Genomic DNA, 18,404 nt, shown 5'->3' with positions numbered 1-18,404 from the left:
GCCATCTGCATATTTTCACTTAAAACAATGATGTCATTTCCAGGCCCTACCACCTCTGAGATCTGACCTTGCTATAATGGCTCCCACCTGAGCTGGGAATGCCTAGTAATCCCCATATTAGGGAAAGCCTTCCTTAATCTCACCCACATAATGCGTTAGGTAATTCTACTGTGCACCTTCGACAATGATCACATTGTTTTACAATTACCTGTTTTCTTGTTTGTCCCCCAGGGCTGTAAGCTCCTTTAGAATAAACATTATTTTCATATTGTTCATACTTTATCAATAATACCCAGCATAATGCCAGGCATAAAGCAGGCCCACAAAAAATGTTTGTGAACAAGTGAGCGAATAAGCAGCAGGAGCAGACTTATCCCAAGGTCGGTAAAGTGGGAGCACATCTGGCCTATCCCCTGAATGTTTGTGAACAAGTGAGCGAATAAGCAGCAGCAGGAGCAGACTTATCCCAAGGTCGGTAAAGTGGGAGCACATCTGGCCTATCCCCTGATTATTGCAGATGGAACTGGGGTTTCCTCCTGCTGTTCAACCTAGACATTAACCCCACTTGGTCAATCAGTCAACATATATTTATAGTGCCTCTCAAGTGTCAGGCACTGTTTTGGTTGTGAGGATTCAGTGGTGAATAAAACACAAAATCTGTATCTTCAAAGAACGTTTATATTGGCGAGGGAATGGGGGAGGAAAAACAGAAAATTAGCAAGTAAATATATAAATAAAATAAGAAACATAAGAGGTAGCAAGATGGCTTTGTTGTATCCTGAGTTCTGGCCCAAATATAGGGCACAGCCAACCTTCTTGGCTGTAAGAATGAAGTAAATCTGTATGAGTACTATCTGGATTGGAGACTTTATTTGAGGCCCATCACCAACATCCTCCATAAAGCCTTCCATGGTCCTTTAACTTTCCCAGCGTGTGCTCTTTTCTCCTTGGTGTCCTAGAACTCAACTCTACAGCCTCCAGGACCTCCCCAGACTATAGGCTCTTGGACAAAGACCAGGCAAAATGTGTTCAAATAATAGAACAATTTAAAAGTTCATTGTACACTTGGTGCCTTACACTGCCACCTAACCCAGTATTTGGCTCCCCTCAAGTCTTGACTCTGTTGTGTGCTGTCTAGTTTTCTGGAAAACAGAGCCTGAAGCAAAGCTTATATGCTCAAACTTAATTGGGGAGTATAATCCCAGGGCATCAAGAATAGGGGGAAAAAGGAAGGGAGGCAGGAAGGAGGAAAAGAAAATACAAGGTAGCGTATAACCAAGTTGGCCAGAGCTTCAAAGAAAACACAGCTCTATCATACAGGATGTATTGTAGACAGGCCGTGTAGAACCGTCACGCCTCAGATAGGGAGAAAGGAAAGGTTGTGTTACACCACCAGTCTGGTAGCCACAGGGGGTGCCAAATTCCACACACACCCTGAAACACAGTGGTTCGTCTGAGACTGGAAATGCTGAGAGGAGTCAAAGCCTCTGATTAGGTCAAATTGTGTCCATCTCAGTCCAACCACAGTGTGCACATTGGGGGCTGTCTCACAACCTAACCCTCATCCCAGGGGAGGCTAAGATAACCAGATATGTTAGTAAATGAAGTAGTAGTGGGAACTGGGCTGTCCAAGAAACAAGTGGCCAATGCCCAGGTGGAGGAGCAGATGGGGCAAGTGAATTTGGGGAGGCAGATGAACTGAGTTCAGTACATAGACACAGATACACCCTGTGGGTAAATTCCTGGCTACTAGATTAAGTGACTGAGCTAAACTGAACTCTGAGAACAAGAACCAAAGAGAGGACCAAGTTGGTTCTTCTGCTACCCTGTCAAACCACAAGGAAAAGCAGCAAGGTGACCATCAAAGCTGGGACTTTAATCAGCAATCACAGGATAGAGAATACAAGATTCAAGAACAGTGCATGGCAATCTCCAAACTTGGCATAGCTGAGAGAACCCAGACTGAGTATGAAACCATTTTGTCAGGGAACTGAAAAAACTGCTACTGCCATTTTAGTCCCTACAGGCTACACAAGACAGCATAGTGCAGTTACAAGGAGTGTAGGCTCAGAGAGATCCTGGTCAAGTGTGAGCCGAGTATGAAACCATTTTGTCAGGGAACTGAAAAAACTGCTACTGCCATTTTAGTCCCTACAGGCTACATAAGACAGCATAGTGCAGTTACAAGGAGTGTAGGCTCAGAGAGATCCTGGTCAAGTGTGAGCCCTGGCTCCATCTATGACCTAAGGCAAGTCACACTCCTTTCCAAGATTCAGTTTCTTCCTCTCTAGAGTGAAGACAATACTAGTACCTACCTGTTATTAGAATTAAATATACAAGTGCTTAGCACAATAACTGGCATAAAAGTTCAGTAAATGCTGGTGGTTATTACTATTATTTTCACCCTTCCCCACCCCTTTCTCCAGCTCCTCTTCCCACCATGACCACCACCATCCCACCTCCTCGGCCACCCAACTCACACCCCCGGCAGTCTTCTGCTGCTGGAGGAGCAGTGGGGGCTGGACTTGGCCATGCCTTCTCCCTGCTCTCCCCAGGGCTGTTCCCCATGAGCTTGAGCCATTCATCTCCCTGGTGACCTGAATCTGAACTAAGAGATGGATGTGGGGTGGCTGAGGCCGGGGTGGTAATGTGCTCCCTTATCTCTGTGCCCCTCACTGGGGCCTAGTTAATTTTCCCTTTGATTTTAATATAGATTTATTGAAAGTTTCAGTTATCAAAACAAACTGCAGCAGCAAATTGGTGTTCTTTGCAAGCCTACAAGTGCCTATAAAGCTGCCACGCTCGGAACGAATGGCGCTCTCCGGGAGGTCAGTCATGGCAGCAGGAAGTCCCTGGGGACACACACACTGCAGTTTAATATTTTTCTTATTAGCCTTTTTCTTCTTGGCTATCTAAGCCTCCCCTTTAAATCGGAAATCAAATGGAGCCACCTGCCCAGGGAGGCTCTCTTCCCCAAGCTGCCCTACTCTCTGTCCCCTCTGGTCCTAGCCTTCTCACCTCAAATCCTCTAACTTCACCCTGCCTTGTCCACTGGCCCAGAGAGAATTGTGATTCACATGCCCCAGAGGTGTGGCTCACAAATGCATGAATCCCACAGCCCCATCCCAACTGTACAGGATTGCTCGGGCTATCCAGCCACTAGTCAGAGGCAAAACATCCTCAGAAAAGACTGGGGCCCCAGGCTTCTTCCAGATCTGGTGCTCAGAAGGGAGGAAAAAGCAAAGTTTGAAAGCAAAGAAGTTGCTTTCAAAAAAGCAGGCAATCATGTCAGGATCTATTGAACTCAACAGAAGCAAAAAGGAGATGATGGAAGATCCTAGAGAGTGAGCAAGTTCTTCCAGCCCAAGAATTGTGTGATTTCATTCTATTATCCCCACTGCCACTCCCAGTATGGCCTCTCCTCTCAATCCCAGCTTGATTTTTGAGGACTTTCACTCTCTGGCCCCAATCTGCCTCTCTAAGTACCCGCTTGGTTTTCTGCTTCCAGTGCCCCAGGCGCTCTCATAGGCAGAACGATTCTTTGCCACCTCTAGGGTCTGGGATCAATCCTGTCCTAAGGGAGGGTCTCCATGGCCTAGTAACCTTGAGGGCACCATCATCTCTTCTAGGTCTGAAGTGCTGCTGGGTCACCTGTATGGCCACATCCCAATTCCCAATGTCCTCTTCTTGCTCTTAAAAATTCCCTGCCAGCAGCAAGGGATACTGCCCTTCCTTAGAACTTGGACTATGTCTAAGGGTTCTGACAACTATAGCTGTGCAGCTAGAGTGGTGGAAGGTGCTGACGTTTGGACCCAGAAGATAGTCTAGGATTTTAGTCCTGGTTGTAACACTTTCTGACTCTGTGACTTAGAGAAACTCTTTGTGGTTTCACTGCACCTTGTGCTTATATCTACTCTTATCTAAGAACCACTCTGTAATAAAATGATTTGCCTCTGTCTTTCTCCTATGATATTCTGAGATCATCAAGGAAAAGGACTGTGTCTTAATCGTCTTGATATTCCATGTACATACATTTGATGAATAAGTGAAGTCACCTTCTCTGAGCCTCTTTCCTCAACTGTAAAATGGAGATAAGAGCTGCATCACCAGCACAGTGAAGAAAGCATCCACCACACTGCCCGCCAGCATAAGGTAGGTATTTAGTGAGTGAAGCTGCCTTCTTCAATTTCCTGAGGTTGGTCATCAGCCACCAGCACTCCTACCTTTTCCCTGTTTCCATCTCAATTTTGAGTTCAGCTCTCTCCTGTTGCCTTCTGGGGCCTTCCATCACTGATCAGATGCCAGCAATCACCCTGGCCCCTTGAAATGGTGCTGACTTTTCTCCTTTGGGCCAGGCTCCCTCAGTCTTTCCAAACCCACTAATAAACTGCTGTCTCCTGGTGGCTCTGTTTCTAATCAAAGTCTGATTCCCTGGGCTGCCTTGTAGTTCATCTGTGGCAATGCAGATGTTTCCAAGCCTTTCGTCTACACTGGTACAAATGAGGTTACGTTAACATTAATACACCAGTGTTGATAATTCTAGGCTCCTACCTGCTCCTATAGATATACCAGTCCCTAGCAATGTTCTCCCCCAAAAAGCCTCAATAGTACTTATCAGTCCAAGCTACTGTGCTCCACTGGCTTCTATTGCCAAGTGAATCGTGGATGCTGGCCTTGAATGCAAACACTTGATGTGCTTACTTCACACATGGCACTGTCCTGCAAAGAAGACAACTCCCTCCATAGTAGATTTAGTTAAGGAATTTCGAGCCCCACAGCAGCATTGCTTGAGCCCTTAAGTATTTCGGAGACAGCTCTTTCCACTTATTCTAATAGCCTTTTTTCTTCTCATTGTGCACATCTACTATCACCAGAGTAGCCAAGACAGGCTGAGTTTATTTCACAGTCATCCTGCTAATCTAGAGGCACAATCCCTCTCCAACCCTTAATCCTGTTGTGGAAACTGGCTCGTTCTGCCAGGCTTCTCTGCTCTGTCATTAGTTCTCTCTCTGGAGCTTTTCTGGCCCTTCCAGCAACGTGGTGTCCATTAGGTTATCCACACACCCCTACTCTAATCATGCTGGTATATATACCTGATCCAGTTATGGTCTTGGTTCAAATTTATTTGTTTTTTTCTAAGAGGCTTTTCAGCCTTCAAATAAATTGTAGATTCAAATAGATACTGAGGTCAGGAGATATTGCCTAACTTCCGATACTGGATGTAGCTGAGTATCAGCTCCAAACCCACTAGGACCCCCATTATACTATATTTTCCCCCCAGGACTTAGTGAATAAGCTCCTTTTACTGTCTGCCACCCTTGTGGTTTCAGAGCTCCTCCTTCCTGGTCCTGACTTGGCATTCAAGTCCTCTACACTAGGGCTCCAACCTATGGCTTCCAGCCTTATTATCTAGTAGTTCTTTTAACTTCTCCTCTCCTCCAGGACAGAGGGACTAATTACTACTCATCAGGTTCTTTGCACTTTTCTGCCTCCAAGCCTTTGCTGAGTGTTCTCTCAGCCTGGAGTGCCTTCCCATTCCCATCTCCACCTGTAAAACTCTTGGAGCAATGTGCCCTGCTCCAAGAAGCATTGCCTAATTCCCCAAGTGGCTGTTCTATCACCTCCTCTAAGCTCCCAAACCCTCCTGTAGTGTCCTGCCCTGCATAGCACTCACTAATCCACAGGGCAGGGGCTTGCTCAGCAATCTTAATCTCTAGGCAGTGCCTAAACCCAGCCCTCAAGAGTGCTGAAGGGCTTTTAGGAGGGCATCTGAAGACTTCAAGGCATCTCCTCCAGCAACCCCAGTATTCACTTTTCCTGGTTGTATGTAGCTAAGAGCTTGAGCTCATCCTTCTCCACCTGTATACTTCTTCAAGATTGAACAAACATTCTTGAATACCTACTCTGTGCTGGGCTCCATGAAAGCACAGGACAGGAACATGAGCAATAGACAAAGTCTCTGCCCTCACAGAGCTTATACTCAAAGGAGGGAGATATACTGTACTACTGGTAAAAAAAAATAATTGTCATTAGAGTGATAACTGTGATTATAAGGACCACTTGCAATGAGAATTTGAAGATGAGGCATCTATCTCCGCTTGGAAAGGCTTCCCAGAACAAGTGACATTTAAATCAAGTCTTAATTTAAGGTTGAATAGTAATTTCCTAGACCAAGAAGGTGAGAAGGAAGGAGTGAAGAGGGGACGGAATTCCAGGCAAAGAAACAATAGGATTGGAGCAGAAAGTGTGGCAAAGGAAGTGGCGAAAGAGCAATTTGAAGATATGGGCCAGAGTTAGATCATGCATAGTCTTATATACCTTCTTAAGGTGTTTGGACTTGATCTTGAGGGTAATAGAGAGCCACTGAAGGGTTTAAAGCAGGTCAGTGACTAGGCCGGTTCTGTGCTAGAGCAGCGCTTCTCAAACTTTCATATGCATTCCAGTCACCTGGGGATCTTGTTAAAATGCACATTGTGATTATGTGGGTCTGGAAAAAGCCTCAGATTCCACATTTCTAACAAGTTTCCTGATGAGGCTGCTGCTGCTCCTCAGGCCACATCTTGAGTAGTGAGGTTTTAGATGGTGCTATCTCTGGCCCAGCTTCCCCACCTTCCCCACTTCCCCAAAAGCATCCGTTCACATTAGCAGGCGCAAAGCATCTTTCTTTCTGCTGAGCCTGGTTCAAGGGTGCTGTGGCTCCTCACTTTTGTTTAACATCTATATTTTAGAAGCTGTTACTGAATATTTGCTTCATGTCCAGCAAAGTGCCAGGTAAGGGGTGGGGATGGTGGTCTTGGGGAAGACAAAAAGCAAGATGTTTTCCTGCCCAAAAGTGTTTGGCGTCATCTATGAAGGGACAGCTTTCCCTGAGCTGCCCTCTGCCAGACTTGTCATAAACATGCTAAATGAGGCCTGTCTCAGCAGTGCTCCCTGGGGTCCCACGGCTTCTGCAGCCCCACGCAGAGATGAGCCTGTTTATCCCTAACTGTTGTCTCTGACCTCTAAATCAATTCCCTATCTGATACAAAACCTGAGTCCTCCCCTACCCTCCTCCCAGTTCTAGGCTAGTTCAATTTATAAAGCTGGAAGCAGCAAACGACAATGGTGGTTACAGGCACAGACTCTAAAATCAGACTGCATGGGTTCATGGCCCAAGTCCACTATGTATTAGCTGGGTGACCTTGGGCAAGTGACTCAACTTCTTTAAGCTTTGGTTTTCTCATCTATAAATTGGGGAGATAATAATTCAGTCTGTATCGTGGGGCTGTTGTGAGGATCATATAAATATTAATGCATATAAAGTACAGCCTCTGAAACCTGCAGGAAACACCCAATAACTGTTATCTGTTGTTTTTATAAATACAAAAAGCTGTGTGTCCAGAAGCTTATCAAAGCCCTTTAAAAGCCTGTATAAGAAAAGTCACTGTCATCCCTTCTACATCTATGGCTTTCCTGCTTGCATCATCCCCTCCTATGCTGGGGAGTGGGGGTGGGTGGGGGGTGCAGGATAGAATGCAGCTCTAGATGATGTTTAACACAGAGAAGCCCTGCTGGATGAGGCAGACTTCAGGGAGCTCTTATAGGGCAGGGGATTTCAGCCTAGCAAAAGTGAAGCTCAGTGTTAGAGGGGACACTTTGCAGATCCCCTCCCATCTCAACCCCACCCCCACAGTGTCCCCTCTGTCCAGGGTCACCCAGGCTGCCCCTCCTTCTGGCTGCAGTGAGAGGCAGCTTCAATCATTCATCTTAATGTCTCTATTAAGCAGGGTTATGACCAGGATGAGACAAGAAACAAGGTCTTTTAGTGTAAAAATATGGCTCCCAGGGCTTGGCCCCAGGGGACTTCCGGGCTACTGCTGCTGGAGGGTGACTGAGATTCCAGATCAGGCAGGATGATTCTGCTCTAAGTTCTCTCTGTCTTCCCTCTTCTTCTGAACTTTCTAAGGGCCTGCCCAAAGCTTTCATTTCCAACAAGAAGAGCAATGACTTGGCATTTGGTGGCAGCTATAGGGGCCTTGAATCTGTCTTTGTGTTAGGTCAGCACCCTGACTTGGGGTCACTATCCTCATCACTGTCTCACCACTCACAGCAATGTGGAGGCAGCTACAGCCTTAGCCACTGGCCCTGCCCACAGTAGGGCCTCACCTGGATTCTGAGCTCAGAGCCTAGGGGATAACAAGAGTATTTCTGTTTATAGAAAGAGCCAAGGAGGAATCCTAACAAGACCATACTACAAGTCTCCATCATTCATATTACAGAAGGTTTAGGAGCCATAAGCGTAGTCAGCATGTGCTCAGACCCAGATCCAGGCTGTAGGGTGGCAGCTGTCAGCTCAAGGATCCCAGTGCTTACTGTCACCTGCACTCATACATGGGCAGCAGCAGAGCCAACCACCTCACCTACAGAGATGGCTGAGGCCTCTGGAGAATCAGAATCTAAAGGTGATGGCACGGAACACATCTGGAAGGACTTGAAGGGAGCCATATGCATAGGCTCACCCTTCAGAGGCATGGGCAGGGTCCCCAGATAACTGTTCCCAAATGTTAGTAATGTCACCATTAGAACATGAGTCCTTTAACTAACTGGCATGGGAGGATAATAACATGGAACACACAGAGGTAAAGGTACAGAAGGGAGAGACAGGTCACCCAGCACAGTTTGCTGACCACAGTTCTGCTAATCCTCAGATCACTGACTTCTAGTTCCCACTGTGCTGCTGTCTTCTCACTGGTCCTGTGCTGTGGGCTGATTGAATTGTGTCCCCCAAAGTCCATATATTAGAAGCTTGATTCCTACTGTAACTATTGAGGGTGGGAAATCCTATTATGTTAATTAAAAGGTGGGGCCTTGAAGAGGTGATTAGATTGTAGGATCATGCTATAGTGAATGGATTAATAATGGTGGTCAGAGGCGTGATTCTGAGGGCTTTAAAAGGAGAGTGCATGTAGAACTATCTCTCTGCTCTGCTCCACCATTTTCTGCCATATGAGACCCCTGGGTCCCTGTCACCAGCACTAAGACCCTCACCAGATGTGTTCCCTGGACTTTGGACTCCCCAGCCTCAGAAACTGTAAGCAATAAATTTCATATTCTTATAAATTGCCCAGTTCCATGTATTTTGTTATAAGCAACAGAAACAGACTAATACATCCTGGTTTCTCCCTCTATCTCAAGTCTTACCCTCACTCTACCGTCTTCCACACTGGCTTGCCAAGGTGGGCTGGCATAGAGGAAAAGCTCAAACGGTGGAGCCAGGCAAAACTGGGCTCTCATCTACCCCTTCTAAGCAAAGTGACCTTGGGCAAGTCACTTCTGCTCCCTGAGCTTCAGTTTCCTCTCTTGTTCCTTAAGGTCTCGAGGAGTAAATGAAACTACATGTGTTCAGCTTAGTGTAGGACTCAGGACACAGTGGAAGGAGAGAAGGGGTGGAGGACAGAACCAGGAGTCTCAGTCCACTTCAGGCATAGGAAGGAAGCCTCTGTGCCTGGAATGCAGGGGGCGTTCCCTGCTCTCCTCCTTGCAGGCCATGGGTAGAGAAGCCTTGACCTAGAAGGGCTGAGAGAGAAGGGAGGCTGTGGAGGGAATGCCAGAGCAGCTGAGGGCAGCACAAAGTCAGAGTGAGTTAGCACTGGTCCCAGGGGCTGCATGAGCAAGGCAGGCTTTTACAGAGATATCCAGGGAACAAGAAATACCAGCAAGGAAGTCGCCCCATTAATAAATAAGAAGGCGGGAAATTAATGATGGTCTGAAAATGGCTGAGCCACTGAACTCGTTCTTTAAATCTGTCTTTAACAAGAAAAATAAAGAAAAGAGATTTGGCCAATTAGGAGGTAATGAAGACATTGTAGAAATAGCATCTGACTAAAGCACACTTGGAGGTGGGGGCTGAATGAACATCCAATGGCCTTGACCCCCCCAGAGACAGAAGTAGGTGCCAGCAGAGGAGTCTTTCACTTACAAGCAGTGAGAGCAGAGTGTCATCCAGGGCCTAGGAAGGCACAGGGAAAGAACAAGGATAGGGAGACTCCCGTTTGGGTTTAATTGATGTTTTCAAGAGCCTGTTGTGAGCCAGGCAGGATGCTCCATTTTCTCCAACACTGTCTCTTGTGAAGGTTGGGAATTGGGGCAGATGAAGGTGACAGCAGGGGACCCAGAGAGGAGAAATCTCCAAGGGAAGGGAAACAGCAGAGGTCCAGAGTTCCAGAGGTGCTCAGAACTACACACACAAAAAGAGAAGCCCCTAACATATTTGGGGTGGTCCATTCTAGAGGGTTCTAGAAAAAATTAAGAGAAGGGAACAGGAGAGGAGGCATGGGAGGGAAAGAGAAAGAGTCAAGAGGAGAGACCTGGGGCCTAGAGTAGGAGAGGACAAGGTAATAGAAGAAGGGAAGAAGGAAAGTTAGGGATAGTGTTTAGGCACGGCTTAGGAAAGGAGCTGGGGTGGAGGGTGGGAGGCAAGAGGACCATTCTGCAAAGTCCAAAAAAAACCATCCTGCTTGCCACCCTGACCTAGCTTGAGCACTCCACTGAGCCCAGGTGACACACCCAGTGACCACAATAGTAGCCTCAGTGAGGTCTTGAGGAAGGAAGTAAGAGAGTGAGAATGCAGGTCAGATCTAACCCCAGCTTCACCCCCTCTTATACACAAATGAACCTGATCCTATAGCTAGGAACGGGGCCCTATGCTCCCTTATCCCTCCCCATCCTTTCCCAGGCCAGGGTGCACCATCACCTGCAGCCCCTGGGTTCTTCCTTGGGGCTAGCCCCACTGCTCAAGGAAGCCAAGGCCCACAGCCCCCCAGGGACAGAGATCAGGCTCACCAGCTCCAGGGTCTGTCCCCAAGTCTGTTTCCAAGATTCAATCCAAAGTGGCTGGGCTGTAATAACATTGACACCATTGGAGTAGGGGGCATGGGGGGTCCTGGCAATGAAACTGCAGGAGAAAGAGAGGGCAGCCAGTGATGAATAGGGGCAGCCAGAGCCTCGTTAGAGGGGGGTGTGGAGAGGATGGCCACTGCAGGGATGAGCCCTGGGCCTGATTTATCATCTTCAGAGCTGATCTGAGTGAGAGGGGTTAAGTAGCAAGTTAATGAAATACACAGATGCTGCTAAATGGGGGAGAGCTGGGAGCTCCAAGGCTGGGGGGCGGGGTATCAGGCAGGAGGCAGGTGCATGTTGGTCACTGAAGGAGATTCATCTGGAGGGGAGAGAAGATCGACATACTGCAGCTGAGGAGGAAATCCCATCTTAGGGAGAAAAAAGTCAGGGAGAAAAAGATCAGACAGCAGGGATGCAGGAAGAACCAAGGTCCTGTCTCAGGGATGTCCCCAGTCAAGCTTCACAGCCCCTTGCCCCAATCCCAATGGGCTTCATCAAATACTGGGCAGCCCCTGAGCCCCAGAGACAAGGAGGTGAATCAGACAGGCCTCTGCTCTCTCTCATCCCAGGCTGAATGGCAAAACAAGTAACTACAGTTCTCTGTGATAAGTGCTGTTGAGCAACAAAGGAGAGAGCAATTAATTCTGACGGGAGAGGGCAGGGAGGTCAACATAACATTAAAGCAAGGCTTGAAAAATAAGGATTTTACCAGGCGGAAAAGGGGAGCAGGCATTGTGGGCAAAGGGAACAGCATGAGCCAAGGCCAGGAAAAGCAGAAGGGAAGCTGAGGGGAAGGGAGCTGACCTGGAGGAGATGCCCATTCAGGGGAGGGAATGGGCAAGGGGGAAGAGCCAAAAGCTGGAGCTGGGCAAAGCAGCAGGAGCAGATCCTTCCTCAGTCTGAATGTGCCTGACAGGCATGAGGTGGGGGCAGCAGAATCCTTGCCCACAGAGCTGCTTCTGCATACAGACTACATTCTCTCCCTCCAACAGTAAACCAGGGCCTGGGTTACAGAGCTGCCACAAGGATTAAGAAAATCATCCATGCACAAGGCCTGGCACACAGTAAGTGCTTCCTAAATGTAAGTTATTATTATTATTTGTTGATATACCCAGGCTGAACTAAAAAATCCTGGGCCAGCATCTGACTGCACCTCCAAATGCACCCAGGGTATATCAGAAGATTGAGTGAACAGGTGGCTACTTAATAAGTTGAAACTTGGACTGACAAGGCAGAAAATAATCAATAGCTCTAATGATGAGGCAGGACAGGGTGCTGCTGAGATTTCGGGGAGTGGAGACCTCTGAGAAGGGGAAGACTGACACATGAGCTTATATCAGAAGGAACTTTGAGGATCAGACTGTCAACATCTCTGTCCAGGCCCTGCAGCAACGGCTCTTGGAAGCAGGGAAGGAGAGCAGTTTGCATCTTCGGCCTAAATGGCCAAGATGTCTTATCCATCCTCCAGCCCTCAGAGCTGTCCAGGGCAGATGAATACATCATTTCTACAGAGGCCGTCCCCTCTCTACTCAAAATCTGAGCAGCAACCCTCCCCTTGTAGGAAAACCTTCCATAAGGAAAGTGGCAAGAAAGGGAATTTTACTCCTTTTTATTCTATATCAACTAAGTATTCAGTGAATGTTTGTTGGATGAAGGCCAAAATGAGCTAGTAAAAATCTTGAAGCTCTTCAGCATAGCACAGCACAGCCATAGGTAGAAAAGCATCCCCTATTCCTCATCATACACAGACCTCTTTCCTCATTCTATCTCATGGCAGCTGGCATGAAGAGAGGAGATAGTACTGTGGCTATTTTAAGAATAGACCTTGAAGTCAGACAGTCCTGGGATTCAGATTTCATTCCAGTCCTCATCATGCTCCTAGGAAGTTACTTAACTTCCCTAAGCCTTAGGTTCCTCCTCTGTAAAATGGATATAATAATAATAATACCTACTTTATATGTTGTGTGGATTAAATTAATAATACTTGTAAAGGGCTTAGAACAGTGCCTGGCACACAGAAAGTAACTGTTATACAGATAGAGCATGATTCAATAAATGAGAACAGAAAGCATCTTAATTCTCCCCTCATCTCCACTGCGTCCCTTCAGACCTTCTCTGTGGACCTATACTCTCCCTGTCTCTGCGTGATTTTTTAGGCAGGTCCTTCATCTCTATTCTTTAACAAATACTGAGTTCTGAGACTGACCAAGTCATAAGGTTGAGCAGGCCCAGTAACAATCCATCCTAAGATGGAAGAGACTCTCTTGAGATTGAGCATGAGCAGGACTGAGGGCAGAAGCAAGCTGCAGAGCAGGTATCACAGACCCCATGTCATCTTCTACTGTTGTACCAGTGCCTCTACTCTGGTCATTTATAGGTCGCATGGAGAAATGCTTTATGACCAGGGTGTAGGAGGGTAAAGCCCTCAGTATGCGGTACAAGCTGAAAATGGACAGTCATTGCACTGAAAGACAGCAGTGAGGGAAAATCCTCCCAATGAGCAGAGCACCAGTCACCCACTTTGTGTGGAAAGAGAAATGATTCAAGGTTAGAATATCTATGGACTCATGGGCAGTGGTTAAAGACTGGACTGACTGGTCAGAGGCTGAAAGGAGCAAGATTGGAAGGTCATGGACAAGGAGACCTGAGGTAGTGGCAGGTGCATAGACATAAGAGATGGGCATGAAGTATGAAGATCTTTGTATTACATGTTAATAATGCTGGAGGGTAAAGCCCTCAGTATGCGGTACAAGCTGAAAATGGACAGTCATTGCACTGAAAGACAGCAGTGAGGGAAAATCCTCCCAATGAGCACAGCACCAGTCACCCACTTTGTGTGGAAAGAGAAGTGATTCAAGGTTAGAATATCTATGGACTCATGGGCAGTAGTTAAAGACTGGACTGACTGGTCAGAGGCTGAAAGGAGCAAGATTGGAAGGTCATGGACAAGGAGGCCTGAGGTAGTGGCAGATGCATAGACATAAGAGATGGGCATGAAGTATGAAGATCTTTGTATTACATGTTAATAATGCTCCCAGAGAGCATCCACCATGCAAGAAGCACTAAACCATCAAGTGAGTAAAAGGACTCAGCCAGTTTGCATCTGCCAGCCTCTGTCATTGGCTATCCTGATGTTGGCACAATGAATGCAGACATAAGAGATGGGCATGAAGTATGAAGATCTTTGTATTACATGTTAATAATGCTCCCAGAGAGCATCCACCATGCAAGAAGCACTAAACCATCAAGTGAGTAAAAGGACTCAGCCAGTTTGCATCTGCCAGCCTCTGTCATTGGCTATCCTTATGTTGGCACAATGAATGCATAGATGAAGTAGCCATGATGGCATGGATGGTTGTAAGTTATGCCTGGGCACAACAGCACAGGTTCCCACTTACCAAGTTTGATCTAGCTATTGCCGTTGCAGAAAGTTCAGCCTACCATTAACACAAAGCAGTGCCAACACAAAGCAGTGCCAATATGGCACCATGCATTGAGGAGATCAATTGGCCACTTGTTGGAAGTTGATTATTTTGGGTCCTTTCCATCCTAGAAGGAACAGAAATTCATTTTGACATATTCCCGTTATGGGTTTGCCTTTTCTGCCTACGGGGCTTTAGCCAGCACTACTAACTGAAGGCTTACACAGAGTGTTTGATCCACCAGCATAATATAATATTCCCCATGTCGGACCATAAGACCTACTTTACAGAAAAGGAGGTGCAAGAGTGAGCCCATAACATAAGATTCATTGATCATGTCACATACTACAGCACCCAGAAACTGCCAGCCTAATAGAGAAATGAAATGGCCTGTGGAAGGGACGGCTGAAACACCAGCTAGGAAGTGATATTTTATTAGACTGGGGCACCATCTTCTTGGATAGTGGCTCTCAACTAGGGGGCAAAATTGCATTTGGCAACATCTGGAGACATTTTTTCTTGTCACCACTGGAGGGTGGGGCAGGGGTGAGAAGTAGTACTACTGGCCACAGATGTGCATCCTACACACAGGACAGCACCCTCTACAATGAATTTATCCAAAATTCCTCGTCCAAAGTGTCAATAGTGCCAAGGTTGAGAAACTGTTCTAGGACATAGTACACACTTTAAATCAAAATCTTTATATGGATATGTGTCCCAGTGGGATCTGGGAACCAAGAAGTAGAAGCATGAGTGGCCCCATATGCTATTACCCCTAGAGATCCACTTGTGGAAGCTGTGCAACTCTGGGCTTTGCAAATTTAGAATAACTAGTTCCCAAAGGGGAAATACTTCTGCTGGGAGACACAAAGTCCCATTGATCTATATGATATTGCCACTGCCTGGGTTCTCAGGTTCTTCAGGCCAAGGGACCAACAGGAAAGAAGAAAAGTCACCATATCTTGGCAGAGGTCATTGACTCTGATCATCAGGAGGCAGCAGGGCTGCTATTACACAATGGAGGGAACCAGGTGTGATCCACTTGGTACTTGGGCATTTATTGGTACTCCCTTCCTATTTTGATGCTTCATGGACAAATGCAACAACCCCAGTCTGAGAAGGGCATGGTGACCAGTCTGAGATTCCTCAGGGATGAGAGTCTAGGTCATGCCACAGGTTAAGCTACCACGACTGACAAAAATGCTATCTGAGGGGAAGGGGAATCTAGACTTGTTAGAAGAAAAGGAATATAACAAGTATAAGTTATGGCCCCAAGACTAGCTGCAACAGTGGGGTCTGTAGTTCATTCTGCAAACCTTCCTCTAAATTTCCCCTCAGAAGAGAGGCCCACCAAAATCCTGAGATACTCTCAGAATCTAATTAGGTGCCTCCTCTGTGCTCTCACAGCCTCCTGATCTTCCCCCATGGTAGCATTTATTATACTCTAGTGTAATTGCCTCATTGTCTGTCTGTGTTACCCACTTAATTGTGACCTCCATGAGGAGATTAGGTGCCTCCTCTGTGCTCTCACAGCCTCCTGATCTTCCCCCATGGTAGCATTTATTATTCTCTAGTGTAATTGCCTCATTGTCTGTCTGTGTTACCCACTTAATTGTGACCTCCATGAGGATACACTTGAGAGTATGTTGATTATGGGGGAACATTGTGAGGGTACAGGTAGAAATAAGGAAGTCAAGACATATAGGCACCCAGTGAAACTTCACGGAGACCATAACAAACTCTGAGAAGTGGAAGTTGTTCAGGATAGAGCATAGTTCTAGAAATTAAGTGGTTTCATCTGAATTGAGCATTCACTTATTTCCACTCTCATGTTTCACCGTAATAGTCGCTTAGTACCCTGTCCTTACCTCTATAGCACCTAACACTTCTGACAAATAGGAAATATCAACAAATCAATCAATCCTATTTAAAATTCACCCTTCCCAAAGGCCCAGCACAGTGCCTGGCACAGAGTAGACAACAATATTTATTTTGGAATGGAAGGTCAGTGTATCCAGATAGCATAATATAGAAGGAAGCAGTATAGAGTAGTGGTTACACAAGTGGATTTTTGGCATAGACTGCTTGAGTTCAAATTCCAGCTCTGCCACTCAGTAACCAAATTACTTTAAGCAAGTTGTTTAACCTATCTGAGACTTAGTTCATGCATCTGTAAGATAAGGCCACAAATGGCCCCAATGTCATAGGAGTGTTGGATGCATTAACTGAGATGATATACATAAAGTACTTTTCTACAGTCCCTGGCATATGGTGATGCCTCAATAGATAGCAGTGTTGTTATTTTCTTCTGTGAGACTCATGCTAATGATCATGGAGATCTAGGCCAAATGCTGGTCTGGAAGACAGTAGTTATGTCCCACCCTCAACTGAGAGGAGCAGGGTCCTACCATGCAGAAAGCTTCCTAAGCACACACTGATTCTGAGACTGGCAGGGCCATGGTCAACTAGCTGGACCCACTGTCTTCCCTGTGCCCCCACCCCACTGGGTTACAAGTAATCTGAAGTTTATGGGTCATCCAGACAACTGTTGCTGACTAGCAAAGAAAGCCACTATGAAGGGTGTACCCAAACCCTCCCCCCACCCGCCGCCACCAACCTCTCTGGGTCAGTAACAAATATATTAGTTACTGGGCAAGCAGGCTGCTATACCCTCAATCTCCTGAAGTGAGGAAGTGTGCAGGTAGAGTACGGATGGGAGAGAGAGAGAGATAGCATTGATCACTGTCAAGGATTCTTTAAGTTGTATTGCAGCCAATCTTAATGCATCCAGCATGGAGAAGCCATCTGGTCACTACCTGTAGGCACACAGGGATCAATAAGAAGGTTGAGATGGGGGCAGATGTGTGTGTGTTTACATGAATGCAGACATGTATGAGGTTGGGGGCTTCTTCAGGCCAGGGGCAAGGCCTGATCTTACCCCCTCCTGAGCCCCTCTCCAGACTGGCATGCAGACTGGAACTGAGAGCAGACAGAAGGTGAGGCTGCTCTTTGGGACTTACTTAACTAGGAAGGGCTCCAAATGGAGAAGATGACGAGAAGGTTTGGGGAAAGCAATGAGAGTGCCTGCTTGGCTCAGAGCTATGTTGAGGAGGCAGAGGGGTGATGGGCCGGGAGAAGGAGTAGAGAGAGCAGAGGGAAGATGGAGTCCCTGCTGTAAGCTGAGCCCTCAGTAGACTGGTCGGGGAACAAGGAGAGAGCCCCCCTCCACCAGAGCACCATGGTGGCCTGCTCCATGGGCAGGAGCCTGAACGGCTTCCCTTCAGGCCTTTCTGGGGCAATATGGCTGGGACTCTTGGTTCCCACCAGGTACACCAACCACTACAAAGCCTACTCTGCCTGCCTGCCCAAGGACCACCTCTGGCAATGCCAGCTCCCCCTTTACTGTGCACAGCACCTGGTGGCTTTGAAGCACACTTGTCAAGAGAGAAGTTTTTATCCGGGAGACTAATTTTCTCTTTCCCCACTAACTTGGGTACGAATTCCCTTTGAAGAAATGGTAGCACCTCAGGCACCACCAGGGGGCACTAGGGCCTCTAGGCACCAGGGGCCAAGGAAAGTGAAGTCCCCAGGGAGCATGGAGGCCCCAGGTCCAGATGCTGAGCCCCCTGCAGCAGCTCCCTCAGGCAAGACCCTGGCGCAGCAGGCCAGGGAGACCGTGTTGCTGGCTTATCTAACGAGAAATGAGAGGACTGGGCCAAAGAGCCCTATTTCTGTCCAGCCCTACACTACCTGCCATAAAATTAAATGATCACAATGAGTACATTAATTACCTGACACGAATGCTTTAACATAACAAAATTATTAGCCATTCTAGATTTAGTGTTTGTACCGCACTTTATATTTGCAAGGGCGTTGCAATAACTTACTCTGCTGAGGGTGCATTTCGGACCCTTGAACGACATCCTAAAGGGTTTCTTCTGGCCAGCCAGCTGTCTGGCCTCTGCCACAGCTGGTCCCCTGTCCTTCTTGTCTTCGCTGACTGCTTTTCTTTTCCTCCAGCTGCCACCTGTCATCTCCTCCTGGCAGCCGCCTCATCTGTTCACCGGGTCTCTCTTACCTCAGAGAGCCATTAGGCAGTTTCTT

Source organism: Galeopterus variegatus, unplaced genomic scaffold, assembly GCF_000696425.1.
Source record: "Galeopterus variegatus unplaced genomic scaffold, G_variegatus-3.0.2 Scaffold598, whole genome shotgun sequence".
In the NCBI taxonomy this organism is placed as follows: Eukaryota; Metazoa; Chordata; class Mammalia; order Dermoptera; family Cynocephalidae; genus Galeopterus; species Galeopterus variegatus.
The sequence above is the reverse complement of the archived record's forward strand: the minus strand, read 5'-3'. Positions refer to the sequence as shown.